General features: G+C 35.4%; 1 pseudogene; it reads left to right on the top strand.

Moving 5' to 3' along the window:
- Nucleotides 1–5,815: 5,815 nt before the first annotated feature.
- LOC148184460 (kinesin-like protein KIF20B) lies at nt 5,816–8,923 on the top strand (annotated as a pseudogene).
- Nucleotides 8,924–13,219: the final 4,296 nt, after the last annotated feature.

Here is a 13,219-nt window from a genome sequence, read left to right as displayed (position 1 = left end):
CTAGATATTAAATGGATGGCTGGTTACTTATGTGTCTGTCTCCAGCTGTTTCATGTCCTTGTGCCATTCTAGAAAAGGATGCAAAGGAGCAGACAGGCACAAAGCCTATTGACCCTTTTACCATAGTAAATTGAAATTGTCTAAGGCTGTATTTGTGATGTTCAATGCAACTTTGAATACAAAAAATGAAATGAGTTTCAAGATTGTCACCAGGATTTGGATTGGATGGTGCTGTCTTGTAAGAGAAGATGTGTTTGACTGACTGAAGAACAATCACCTTTGGGCTAAGGAAGTGAAAACCAGATTATGTAGGCACTCCTCAGTGGATGACAGTAATAGAAATGACTCAATTTTTCCTTATCCATATGCTAGACTTTGTTAAAAATTAGTTATGGGGACCAATACTCGTTGCGTTAATTTTCGTAAATTCATGTAGGCACAGTATTGTAACCGTATACAGTTATAAAGGTGCATTGTCTTATGAAAAAAAAATAATTTAAAATTTTGTAAAAACTTCCCACTGTTTTCAGTCTAGTTAACTCCCATGGTTTAGAGCTATTTTCAGACACTGGTGCATGGGAATAATTCCTTTGGTAAGAGATCTTAATTTTTCTCAATGTTCTTTTCTACTTAAAATTGATAGCACACTACCTCAGAGTTTGTGGATTTATCACTCAATTTACCTTTCCTTTTACAATCCAGACAAAATTATTGGATCAAATGGGCTGATTATCCCTGCTCTCAAAACAAACAAGCAAGCAATCAAATGAACAAACAAACAAACTCAAACAACTATTCAAAAAAAATCCTACCAGCTCCCTCCCACACCAAACCCACCAGAAACCAGCCAAACAAACCCACAAGATGCAGTTCGTAATTTAGGAGACATTTTACCCAATTACATTATTTTTGTTAAGTATCATACCATAAAATAGAATTAGTTAAAACGGAAGGCTAATCCCATTTTCCAGGATGCAACAGGTAGCAAAGAGCCTTGCAAAACAGAAGAATGCAATTAAACCAACTACTTTAAACTAGAGTGCACACATCTTTCTCTTTCAGACTGAAATAGTTATTTATCATGTTGAGTAGTAGTAGTAGTAGTGAAATATATAGTGAAAATATAGCAGCATTTACAAAATAGTATGTCTCACTGATCATTAATTTGGCAAAGATATCAATGATATTGATTTAGGTCATATCCCATCACAGAAGAATTTTGTCTGGGCTTTCCCCTAAAAAAACAAATTTTGTCAGTTTGTAGATAGGGGGTAGGACTAAAAAATTGTAAGAAAGTTACAGGAGATCTTAAAATTACAAGGAAGGCTTTCAAAGTCAAATTTTCATAATCTGCACAGGAAAAAGAATATGAAAAGAAAATATAAAAATGGTAACTTGCTTTGAAAATCCAGTCCAATCATAGTCCCCATTTTTTTTAATTGCTATGTAGAAGTTCAGTTTTAACTTTCAGCAGCTTTCACTCAGAATTGTGTATGAATCCTAATGATCTCTGCAGGCATGTATTAGTCATTGTCTCTTGATAAATCCCATGAAGTTTCTCTAATGCACAGCAAGCTATTGTTCACATGAATTTACCTATGATCAGTGTTGTCTTTTTACATTCCCATGCCCTTGTGAGTGTGGTGGCTAATCATTCACACTGCTGATAAGGAAAAGTACAGTGACTAAATATTCTTTCACCAGTACCATAACCTATATTGCAAATCTTCTCTGTCAATACAAATACAGCTAACAGGAACTTTGGATAAAAGTTAGCAGACAACACTGAAATCAGCAGTTCCATGGTTTCACACTGCCTGTGGATTATATGTATATACATATTTTCTTTTTAACCAGAACATTTGTGAAAATGTAAAATATAATAAGCTGGATAACGTCAACCTTCAAGCCCTCATTTTTTTTTTTTGATGCAAAGTTTTTATATTGGAAAACTCAATATGTGTGTTTTAAAAAACGCAATGGAGAGATTATGCCCAGGGAGTATTTAGTTAGACTAAAACAGCTGACCAGTAATTAGTAATTTTCATGCATGAACAGCAAATTATAGCCATTCCTTTGAATAATGTAAAATTTTAAGTCTTGACTTTTCATAACTAGGTTTATCACACAGAATAGCACAGTAGGGACAAGCTCAAAGCTGAAAAGTACACTTTCAAAACTAGTATATGGGTTGCTCAAAGCTTCAGATAAACTGTCTGAAACAAATTAACATGTTTAAAACAAATAAACACAAAAAGCTTGTTCTGAGAAGTAGAAAAAAACTACACTACTTATTAGAACTTATGCTGAAATGAGTGCAAATCTTATCCAGTGGATCAGTAGTCATAAAACCAGATAAAATAATTCTCCCATGTTTTACAGGAAGTCAGGTTTCCAAATAGGACTTTCCCACCTTTTAGGATTTAAGTACTATGGCTAAAACCACAGGACAACCAGGTCTTCCCAGACCATTAGTGAGCACTCTGCAGACTATCATTTTCAAGACAGGAACACCTCAAAAAATGCCCTTGGACACTGAGTTGCTCTAAATGCAGGGGGGACAATGAACCAACTGTACATTTCTAATGGAAAACTGATGAATTTTTAACAAAATGGGTGAATTTCTCCACCATGGTTTGGTTTTCAACACAAATTTCTGAAGGGCAAAATGACAGCTTTTGAAAAAAAATAGTTAGGGTATCTGCATTGCTGGATACTTCTTCACAGAAAAAAAAAAGAACTTGTACATTTAGAGAATGAAACATGCAATATGTCACTATATATTACTTATTCAGAATAGACGTAGGTGTGTAGGTCTTTTTTAGATCCCCTAGGATAGCAAATGTAACTTTGCTTTCAACTAAAGTACTCATAACTCTTGTGATATGAATATTTATTGAAAGAGTGTTTTTGAATGTTATTTATGTCATGTAAAAAGAAGGTGTATATTTCTGATATGCTCTATGGAGAAAAAGATAGCAGATATCTAGCACTTCCATGTGTCTAGGGACTGTGCAAAGCCATTTAACAAAACTATGTAGAAGTATGTCACAAAGTAGAAGTATTTCACGAATTGGAAACCTGCAGGATGGAATGATGGAATAGACAGCAAGATGTATGATAAAACAAACAAATCCACCACCAGAAAACCTCCAGCCACAGATTCCCCCTTCTATGCACACATTTTGGAGAGTTTTGACCTCTTCTAATTTTCATTTAAATATTTCATTTAAATATTTACATATGTTTTATTTAAAAAAACATCTCAGATATTTGCAATTCCTCTTCCAACTTTTCAGCATAGCAGTACTGTTACAGCTTTCAAAATTGATTAATTTAAAAAAAATTATGTAATACAGAACTTCTCCAATGCTCTCATACCTAGAGAATCATAATTTAACTATGTGCATAAATTTACTCAGTGAGCAATATCTTGCTTTAAAAAATAGTTTGGAAAGATCTTTGATACTTGTTTTTTTTATAATGTTAGTCGTGTGCCTAGTTTGACTCCTGCTATATGTGCAAGTGTACATATTTGTAGCAAATAGTGTTTTAGATCCAGTTCTAGAGTCTGAAGTGACACAGATGAAAATTCAGTGGTCACTCATTTCTTGGGCTAGGTTACTCTATTTGCATAGATTGATTAGGGTCAACCAGAAGCAGCCATTCAGTTTATCTTATGAATTGCTGTTGAAAGGAAGCCTTTGGAAATTTGTCTTATGTATGTTTTGCAACAGCATTGCAAAGGAATCTGATAGATGTTTAAATTAATAATGATATTTGGATATCCTGTTAATTATAACTAAAATAGTTTCAAATTTTATAATTTTTAGTAGACTGAATATAAATTAATACAGAACTTTTTTTCCAAGGCAATCCAAATGTCAAAGAGGAAGTTCATACATATTTAATACGAATATTTTAAGAAGCATATTAGCTGTGCTGTGCAGCTAATATATTATCTGCAGCTTCATAAACTGTGGTACTTAAATGTCTTGAAGTTCAGTTGCTTTCCTTAAAGCTCAGCTAACCTCAAAGACAAATCCAAGGGAAGATAGTTCAAAAGCCTCTAGTGGAAGTACACCTTCAGAGATTATTTTCCTGTGAGTTCCTTGTAGATCCTGTTGTTTCTTTTTAAAAGGACAGATCTGGCCATACAACTGTTCTGAACGAGCATTTGTGTTCCTATGAAAGACCACAACATTTACTTGTTGTTACTCAACATTTAGTCTGCAGTCTCTTAAAGAGTAGATGACATAAGGCGCTATGGTACTGCATAAGGCTGTGCTCCTCCAGCTGAGAGAGGGCTGTAACCAGGGAAAGGTGGGATACCTTCCCTGATCATTTTGAGCATCTGTTACTCTCAGGACATTTAACCCTAGAACATGTCTGTATGGATTCTAATCTGTCTAACAAGGAAAAAAAAAAAACAACTGCAATTACAAGGATATTTCACTCAAAAAGTTCAAAAAGAGAATTATTTTACAATGAAGTATTTTGAATTTCAATAAAGTGAAATTCTTTCACTTTATCATTATATGTTCCTTCATTATGTTAATAAGAGAACACTAAGAATTTTTAGAGAATCTTGTAAGTATTGAAAGTAGAATTTTCTACAGGATAGGGTAGCTAGGGATGAATTTGAATAAGCAACTTGAGATCTCACTACCCGCAGGCCATAGATTGCAATTTAATCACTGGAATTTTTTGTCTAGTCTGTAAATACCACCTCAGCATCAATTGTGTTGTAATTACCTTCTGTATTTTGCTTTTCTTAGTCTTGCATTTCGAAATCTGATATAGCCTTTGAAGATAACTTTTTACTTTTGGTAAAAATTTAGCCTTCTAGCTGCAAACCTGTACAAAATCAGAAAATGCTTGTTTTACTGATTAGTAAAACATTATTAGTGTATTAATAGATGAAAACTGAAAAACAGCTATTCAGTAGCACAAAAAATATCAAATTGTTTATGGTGAAGAAAATCTGATGTAGCTGGTGATACCTGTGTGAAAGATGAATGATTCTATGTCTTGTATGTTCTGTGGTTTATTGAATCATACCTCTACACTAAAAAAGGACATTTTCTCTGGACATCATGAAATACATGCTTTTGTAAACAGCTAGAGAGGTGAGCCTGTCTAAAAAACTCATCTTTAGAAAGATATGCTAATTCAAAATGCAGAATAAGTATCTGTACTATAGCTCCCCACAAAATTCTATCACACCTCTCGAAAGAAACCTTTTTCTCAAAGGGATCAAAATGGTTAACTTTGAGATATACTTTAGGAGGCACCGCTAATTTTGAAATGCAAAAAAAAAGTCCTTCAGATGAGTACTTGTCATCATCAGCTAGAATTAGACTCATGCAGAAGAAACATTGCTATTCATTCTTTTAGAGGCCTCAGTTTTCTACCTATTTTATAAAATACTTGAAAATTAGGTATTTTGAATGATTTCTATATAAAGTAATGGGTTTATGTAAATAAAAATATGTAAATATGTAAAAAAAAAACGTAAAATGAACAAGGAACAGCTCAAAAGTTTTGAAGGTTTAAATTTCAAGGAGGTTTAATTAGGCAGTTTACCTTTAGGTTAACTAAGCCAGTTTATTCATCTGTAATGTAGAACTGATGTAGGATGACTGATAGAGAAAGTGCTGAAGGCAGCCTCACCTCTGATAAATTCCAGCTGTGTTAATTACCTAAGAGTGGGAACAGCCTTGCCCTCACACCTGTGTCCAGTAAGGATGGGAGTCATAACAGAGTGAGTTAGCTGGTAGAGAGTCAGTTGGAGACTGCTGTCTGTGCTGTGAGAAGTAAGGGTCAGGTAGCTACCTGCAAGGGACAGGAAGTTGTGCAAGGGACAGGAAGGAGTTAGCTGGTCCTCAAATAAAGAGAGAAGAAAGAACCAGTAGAGCTGCCATGGGAAGGTTACAAAGACAAGGTGTGAGAGCTTTTATATAATGAGGGGCTGATGCTTGGAACCTTCTTTGGTGTAAGTTGTTTCTCTACCATCATGTGGTGATCCCGACATGATCCCAAGGTGATTTGGGCGGGTGACTGAGGACCTAAGAGCAGTAAAATGGTGCAGCCCAGCCAAACTGAGCCAGGCAGGACCAGGAGCCTGAGAGCAGAGCAGGCTGGACCAAGAGCCTGAACATCCGGATGACCTTTAAACAAACGCACCATCCCTAGCTGAGCAGCTGAGAACTGAGGGATGGAGACCCAAGTATCAGGAGAAGAAAAGATTATTCAGCTAAATAATGAAGTAACAGCTGTTAAACAAAATATAATTGAGAAAGCTTCCAGCTATAACAGGGATTTTGAATACCAGTTGGAGGCTTTTAGGACTAAAGGTGGTAGGATGGAAGAGTTAGAAGAACTAAAAGAAAAACAATCTACTGTTCTAAATCTAGAAAGCAATACAGAAGCTCTACAAGAGAAATGTACCAGTGTAGACAAAAAAACCCAAAACTACAAGAATTCAGTGCTTGAGAAGCAAATTTGAAGGATGAAGTTGTGCAGCTGATGAACAGTTTGGAGACCATGAAACACATTGTTCAGGGAAAGGAAGAAAACTAGTATGAGAAAATGCAGCCTATAGAACTGCTACATAAAGATCTTTCTGAAACCTCTGTCCTTGTACAAAGTTTGAACAAAAAAAATTGCAGAGGAAAGAATACACAGATTTGAAAGAGAAATTTTCTAATGCTAATGAAAAAATTCAGCAAGTACAAAAGGATTTGTGTACAATGCAAACTCAGGAGAAATCCCTGGGGAAATACATTATTGAACTCATGAAAGTTAAAAAGCAGTTTAGTGAAGAATTAGAGCTCAAACAGTACACAGTCCTGCAACTTAAAAAAAAAAAGTTGAATAAAGAAAAGCTGAAAGAAATCTCCAAACAGTATGAGAAAACACATAAAGATCTGTGTGCAAAAAAAAAAAGACATGCAGATGACATTAGAAAAACAAGAACAGACTCAGACTGAACAAAATCAAGTTCTTGAAGGCAAATTAGAAGAGTCCAACAGATTAGTTTTGGAACTGGAAGCATGGAAGCAGAAATATAGAGACCTCAATAACCAGTGCAATAGTGACTGGCAGCAAAAGATGAGCAAAAATGAGGAGAAAACCATGAAAATGAGGAATTAATAAAGCTGCAAAAAGAACTGAAGGAAAATGAGGCGAAGTACTGAACTGATAGAAAAAAAAAGTAGCTTGAGGAAAAAATGGGACTCATAAATCAAGTAAAAGGAGCTGAGAACCATTACAACAGGGAAATGAGAAAGTTTGTGGAGAATAGAGAACACCATGAAAAGCAACAAAGCTGAAGAAAGAACAGGAAAAGTAATTAAAACCACAGATACAGGAAAAGCTGGAGGCTGAGTAGTTCTGTTACTCAGTACAGTGTGTTTATTTACTAGTAAAACATATGTATTGTATTTAAACATTTACATAACTATTAGTCCTAAGTGAAATATGTGAATATGTCATAATGTCAATTTACCTAAACAGGTCCTTCTAGAGAGCTGCAACTTAATAATTAAAAAAGAAAGGGGGAGTTGTGGGAGGATAGAGATAGTGCTGAAGGCAGTCTGGCCCCTGTTAATTGCAGCAGTGTTAATTACCAAAGGGTGGGAACAGCCTTGCCCTCACAGCTGTGTCCAATAAGGATGGGATTATAAAAGAGTGGGTTAGCTGGTGGAGGGGCAGCTGGAGCCTGCTGGCCATGCAGTGAGGGGGAAGGGCCAGGAGGCCATGCAAGGGACTGAAAGGGTGAGGTGTTCTACAAGGGACAGGTCAGGACAGGAGGCCATGCAAGGGACTGAAAGGGTGAGATGTTGTACAAGGGACAGACAGGGTTGGGTGGCTGTGCGAGGGATAGGAAGGAGTTAGCCAGTCCTGAGGAAGGAAGAGAGAAGGAAAGAAAGAGCCAGTGCTGTGTGGAGCTGCCATGGGAATGTTACAAGGAAAAGCTATGAGAGCTTTTAGATAACAGGGGGCTGATACTTGGAGCCTTCTTCAGTGTCCATTGTACCTCTGCTATCAAATTGGGATGCTGCAAGGCTAAACTCTAGGAAAAGTATTTTGGTACACAGTCAATTTTTCACTTTCAAGTACGTATTCTGAAGCAAGAATGATTTTTCAGGTCTGATTTATGGAGTCCTGTCCTAATGCAGTGCTTGAAGAATAAATGTGAGTGTTATAATGCAAGTAAATGACTTGAAATCTACATAACTAAGGTTTGGATTACTCAGATATTTTTTTAAGCTAGAAATTGCAGTAAACTCAGACAGATGAGCGCGTTCACCATTAATGTATTCATAAATATTAAAATGTAACATGCTTAAGCACATCACAGAAAGTCTTCTTGTAGTCATGGATAAGATACATTCCTGAGAGGCAGTAGTTCATTCAAGCATCTGTGAGCAAGGCAATATTTTTAACCTATCTCCTACAACCCATATTATCTTATTTAACAGATAGGTTGTTGGGCTCAGTTCTTACTCCCATTGTGTCTTTCCAAAGCTCAGCGCAGCAGACATTCAGAAAGAAAGATTAATAGCATGTGAGCTTGAAACAGGCACGGGAAATACCTATTTTATAGTGCTTAAAAAACCTTGCACAAGAGGTAGACAGCTAATTCTTTGGTGTTGTCAAGTCAAACAGATTTGGGGATTCTACTGGCCAAAAGCAGTTTTTAGGATGCAGACCGGGTTGTGGCACCTACTTGCTTGTTTAGAGCCCTAAAGTTTTCACACATTCTATTTCAATCTAATTTTTAAAATGTTAAATAATATTGAACAATTGAAAGTATTTGAACAATTAATCTCCTATAACAAAACTGTAGATTTCTATCAGAATGATAGATATTTATTAATAATTTAGCAAAAATCTTTGTTAATGCCTTAGATGATAAATCAATCCCTACTCACTGTGTCTGATAAGCATGTCTTGCTCAGTCCTGTCTGAGAAACTGACAAAAGCTGTTATTGTACATACTATAACCTGTGAGAGAAAATAAATACTACAATACTTATCCATAAGTTTAATATGGGTAGAAAAGATGAGATGTTGATAGAGATGCTAAAATCCTCTACTTTTTCTGAAAGGCTCAGTGATTGATCTTCTTGCATATAGAAAAATATATTGTTTGTGAAAGGCATATCATGCCAGCCAGCCTTTGAGACCTGAAGAGCTGCCAAAGTTGCTACAAGCATTTTTAGTCTCATGAAAATAGTGACAATTTTCTTGATAGGGTAGGGTTTTTCATCTGAACAAGGTGACACCCTACATAGTGGCTCCATACTTCAAATGTTATCTTCTGCCATAAGGCATGAACAGTCATTCATCTATTTGATACTGACAACTTTGCAATATTAAAAATAGTTTGAAGGGTTAGGACATAAAATGCCCATGTGTCTGGGCTCACCAGAAAATCATCTTCCTAATTGGCTTAAAAAAACCTAGCCCTAAGAAGGAGTCTGAAAACTAGCAGGAAATCACAGGTGTCAGTTACATACAAAACAGAGCCTGGGAGATGCCTCTTCAATAATAATAAAGAGCAAAGGAGACATTTTTTGTATTAGAAGGTAATGGATGTTAATTGACTGGTTTTTTTACAAGAGTCAGTTGGAGACTGAAAGTCCTATTGATTCCTTGTTTTTCGTGAGGACTTCACACTAGCAGTCAGGATCAGTGGCAATTATGTCTAAGCTTAGTTCCTTCATCAATTGTTTCCCTGCAGGCTAAATTAATGAGAAAAATGAATGGTGTAAGATCACCAGTGTTCTTTCAAGTGTTTCATTTCACTGCTTGTGGTGTGAAGAAATTTGATACTTCAGGGTGTATGGTTATGCTTCTTAGAGACCATGTGACAACAAGTCCTGCTGTTTTTCATGATTATATGTATTTGATTTCAATTTTTCTTAGTTTTACTGAATTCTCTGCTCTGCAATAGGCAACTGTTTGGTTCTTCTAACCATCAAGGGTTCTTTTCTGCTTGGGTTTTTTAAAGGTATATTTATATTCATATTCTAAATGCCTTGTTGAAATTTCTGTCTAGGTCAGGCCTCTGAAACTAATACAGCTGCTGAGGTCACATGCTTTCCAAGTCTGTTTCTAACTGCATGTTCTCTGCAGTAAGTCAAGTTGTCTTTGCTACAGATACTATGTACAGGCAGAATCTAGTACCAAATGAACATGGTCTGTTGTCACTGAAATACAGCTTAAATGCAGTTAGAAAGTCTTAGTATTGCACTATTCATCCAACTGTGTTACTCTTTTCAAACATCTATGAAGCTGAAGCACAGTTTGGAAGACAATTACCCAAGGAAAGGAGTACCATAACCACTGGTTAAAACTTTATGCCAAAAGATACAGTAAAATAAACATATTACACAGATTTTTTTCTCATGTTCAAGTAGTGCTGCACCCTACTATCTACATGTAATAACATTCTAGAGTCTATGCCAGTAATGACTATAGAAGCACATCTTTTTCTGCATTATCCTCAAAGGCAAATTCATAACCACTTTTCATGCTACTCCGTCTGTAAGCTCAGAAATCCAGCACATCTCTTTCTAGAAAAATAAATGAGGAAATTACTGATCATTTTGCAAATCAAGATAAGTCTTTTTCTTTCACAGAGTTTGTCTCCTAGATCATTGTTCATGTGGACTTTCTGGCTAACAGCAGATATCTATCCCTGTCTAAGAAATAGAAGAGCAGCAGACAGAAGTGCAGAATTTTCAAATAAAAATAAAATAAGGGAAAAAGAAAGTACTTCTCTATCTTTCTTCTAGCACACAATATAAATATTTATGGTGCTGGAATGTATTTACCACATATGTGCTACTCACTGCATAGGTATGGAATTTAGTATAGCAACACATTTCACAGATTCACTCTGATTTTAAATCAGTGAGAACCGTGCTATTACTTTCTGGAATACATATATGTGGAACATCCTGAGGGGGTCACTGAATCTATTGCAAGTACTCAAGTCTTGTGCTCCATACATACCTAAGTATTTAGCCACATTCGTTGCTATATTATTTCTTTATTTTAAAAAAAATTCTCTTATTCATGTCACACAAATTTAGTCACACAAAACTAACTCATGGAAACACAGTAGCTGACTGGAGCAGTTGTTTTTTACTAGGTGGTACAAAACAAATCCTATGTGCCTAAATATTTAAAATACTTGGATTCCACAACTACTGATTATTTTGAGAGGAGCTAAGATATAAAATATTGAGACACTGGGTTTTTGTACTCCAAAGAAAAACTCAATTTGCAATAACAGATATTTCTGCAGCACTAAAACACCTTTATGTATGGATCAGTTTTGCAAGACAATCCAGTTTTTCTCACAATAGAACAAATTTTCTTATTGATTATTTAAATGTACATATTATTTACTGAGGTTACCAAACAAGTTATAAGGGCAGGAATTCATCTGAAGTGTTAGCACTTACACATTTGTGACCTAAATGTAGAGGTATAAATTGGGTAGTGATCTAGATTAACATTCAAAACATGTAAAATTTCCCAGAGATTAAGTTTATCGGAGTTGTTAATAAATAAATTGTGAAATAAACCTGTAATGAGAATAGATTAACTGCTGAATTGCAGTTCTGATAGTACCAGAACTTGGATCTCCTGAGTTTTCCGTTTTATTGGCCTGAATAAACAAGAAATCAGGTTAAAATGATACACTAAAATGAGATCCTAAGACTTATAATATGGATGTAAATGTCTGTATTTCCTTCTTCTGGTGTTCTCTGTTCACTAGCACTTTTACTTAGTAACTACTTCCTTTTTGGGCATGAAAATGCCTGTGACTATTTAATTCTTCTTTTACCAGGAATTCTTGCCGTGTTCCTTCAGCTTTGTGACACAGCATCTGAAGGTCTCAGTTTGATAAATCAGTTTGCAATTAATTTAGTTCATGCCAGCACAATGAGGGCCCTGTAAATATTTACAGATTTCTGTGGATCAAATAATGGCAACTTACATAAGTAGTGGTAGTTATGTAGTTATGTTCTTTTGTATGATATATATAGATGATATATAATGGTGGATATGTAAAAAACAAACATGTATGTCTAGCAGTGGTTTCTTATAGTAATGGGGCAGGATATTTGCAAAATACCTGCATAATTCAGGAGCTAACAGTTGAGGAAAAAATGAGTTGCAACACTAATGTAAATATTGAAGATGTAGTGAACATAACCATGTTTGTAAGAGCACTGGCGGCTTCAGTACGTGGATTGGATAAGGCAAATACTTAATTTTATTGGCAGGATGAAAATTCTGTATCACTTGGACTTAACAAATGAGTAATTGCCATTGACATGGACTCTGTGCTAAATAACTTTTTAGTCATAGCATATTACTGGATATTTTATGATTTGATAAAAAAACCCCATAACTACCACTTTGTTGTGTACTTCACTTTCAAGGTCAACCATCAAGTTTTTAGATTTTCATACAAAATACAGAGCACTAGAAGCAAGACATGGTCTTCAATTTTGTGTAAAATTTATAGGTACAATATCAAGAAATGCAAATCATAGAATGATAGAATATTTTTGGTTGGAAGGGGTATTAAAAATCATCAAGTTCCAAGCCCCGTGCCACGGACAGGGGCACCTTCCAGAAGACCAGGTTAATCAAAAATCCCCATAGAACCTTACCTCGAACAATTCTAGGGATAGGGCATCTACAAATTCCCTGGGTAACCTGTTTCTGTGTCTCACCATTCCCACAGTAAAGAATATTTTTATAAGATCTAATCTAATTCTTACCCTGGAGATGCTGAAAAAAATTTGACAGTGTAACCAGTTTAAATATATGTGTTCTCAGTACGACACTTGGAAAGTGTTAATTGTCATCAATTCTGTCTATGAAAGAGAGGGGGTTACTGTATTTGCAAATTAGAAAATATTTCATCATGTTTCACAATAGCAAAAATGGAACAAATAACCATTTTAAAAGGCACCTAGAATTAATTTTCAGAGCTTAAAATAAAATCAAAGTGACCCAGAATTGATTTTGGGAAAACTTGCATTTTGTGACCACTGTGGAAAAATGCATTGAAAGAACAACTTGATTTGAAGCTGTGATAAAGTTCCCTGCAGAGCTTCTACATTTATATTCATGAAGATGCCATTAAGACTCTACATTTATTCAAAGTGCCAGCAGTCCTTTA

Source organism: Pseudopodoces humilis, chromosome 4, assembly GCF_049639895.1.
Source record: "Pseudopodoces humilis isolate 2021_Gansu_Grassland_sample_001 chromosome 4, ASM4963989v1, whole genome shotgun sequence".
NCBI lineage: Eukaryota > Metazoa > Chordata > Aves > Passeriformes > Paridae > Pseudopodoces > Pseudopodoces humilis.
Note: the sequence above shows the minus strand (reverse complement) of the source record. Positions and strands in the feature narration are given on the sequence as shown.